This window comes from Papilio machaon, chromosome 3 (assembly GCF_912999745.1).
Source record: "Papilio machaon chromosome 3, ilPapMach1.1, whole genome shotgun sequence".
Classification (NCBI taxonomy): domain Eukaryota; kingdom Metazoa; phylum Arthropoda; class Insecta; order Lepidoptera; family Papilionidae; genus Papilio; species Papilio machaon.
The window spans coordinates 6,198,474-6,200,247 of record NC_059988.1 but is presented as its reverse complement, the minus strand read 5'-3'; the positions used below and the strand labels follow the sequence as shown (position 1 = coordinate 6,200,247).

At 33.5% G+C, this 1,774-nt stretch overlaps 1 long non-coding RNA gene across 1 annotated transcript; it reads right to left on the bottom strand.

Moving 5' to 3' along the window:
* Window positions 1-282: 282 nt before the first annotated feature.
* LOC106720402 lies at window positions 283-1,525 on the bottom strand. The gene is made up of 5 exons (XR_006756772.1): window positions 1,495-1,525; window positions 1,252-1,406; window positions 1,022-1,135; window positions 828-921; window positions 283-333 (listed from the first exon to the last, which is right to left on the bottom strand). It is a non-coding gene; the product is annotated as an uncharacterized LOC106720402 (long non-coding RNA).
* Window positions 1,526-1,774: the final 249 nt, after the last annotated feature.

The window sequence follows — 1,774 nt, the reverse complement described above, 5'->3', positions numbered from 1 at the left end:
AATATGAGATATTACTTTATGGAAGAGGAAGTCGAACGATAAGTCGACGGCTACAAAGAACAGAAAATGTTGATGAGTTTAAACATACTTTCTTCATTTAAATATGTAAAAGTTATTGAATTTTCACGTTAAAACCGCTCTCCTGGAGACAAGAGATTTTGTAGATAACCGATTGTTGTTTGCGGCCGTAGAAGTATTTCATATTATTTTGAACAAAATACTGTTATCTGTAGACATCTGCTTACTTACCTTTGGTCCAAAGTATTCATGCACCACATTTAATGGCTGTTTCGTAAATATATTCGTAATTCCGACCCAATTATAAAATAGGATCTAAATAAAAAAAAATCCTCAAATGAACCAGAAGTGCAAGATATGTACACATCATCCTAATATTATAAATGCGAATGTTTAGATGGATGGTTCTATGTATGTTTGTTTCCAGAACGAACGGCTCAACGGATCTCGATGAAATTTGACATAGATGTAGAACATAGTCTGGAAGAACAAATAGGCTACGTATGATCCCGGAAATATGTACAGTTCCCGTTTACGTTTGATTCGTAGATTAACTCGATAATTCTGCAATGGGTTGTCATATTTGATTGAAAATTGAATTATTTATAAAACATAGTCTCAAATACCACATAGTACTACTATTCATTCTGTTTCTTTTTAATTTCGTGCGGAAGAAGTTGCAAAAAATCTAGTTTAAAAAAATATAAAGACTGTGACAACATCACGATATATAAAACAGTTTGTAACAATAAAACATTTAAGTGAATGTTTATCTTTGGTCCCGTGGATACAAGAGTGTATGAGTTTACCTGACGAGTATTAATACTTGTAGCGTCTTGCGTTATAAAGTACGGTCCGTCATGCAACGCGTATGCCTCTACCACAATATTGCGTTTCATTAATCTGAAATTATTTATCGAAAGTTATTTTCAGTTCTATACATTTTTAAAGTTAGTTATTAAATCGTTTCGGTGCGAATGTATTTGATTAAGCGTCGTCTTACCTTTCCAGTCCTATATAGTTTTGTCTGTCTCCAAATGGAACGTTCAGCAATGTCATATAAACTACGAGGCTTCTCTCCAAACTCGAGTATTGCAATGGTTGTGTGTACTCCTTTCTAAGAAAATTTATGTTTGTTATAAATAATTCAGCTGTCCGTACTGTTTGTTGGAAGCAGGCATATGTTATAATTGTATCTCCTTCTACGTTTATAATATATGAAATGATAAAAACCTTATTAAATTTATCCAATCGCGTTCTTTGTTTGACATTATGTGTTCAGCTCGAGCTATCTGAACGCACTTTACACCAAACGCATTTCCTAAATTATTTAGAACATCATTCGGGCAATGCACTTTAAAAAATACTAACTTCTTGTGAATCGGTAACTAAAACAAGCAAAGACAATCACAGATATGTACAAGTACAAGGTTATCATCAATAATTATGAACTATGACAGAAAAAAAGTTACTTACAACACCATTTTCGAATTCAATTTCTAATCCCGTTTTAACAATGTTGGTGAGAAACTTATTTTTCATGGGATCAGCTATAAGGTTTTCTTCATCTTTCACAACTAGGATCAGATCTATTTTACGAACTCCATCTCTGAATGTTCGTCCGGGATTATTTTTCGGAGGCACAGTACTCTCGTTGGAATCTGGTGTTGCACCGTCTACTGCTTCCTAGGGGAACAGATTTTACAATCTAAGAGATTCAAATAAATCAGCTCGAATGTTATTCCAAATGTCCAAA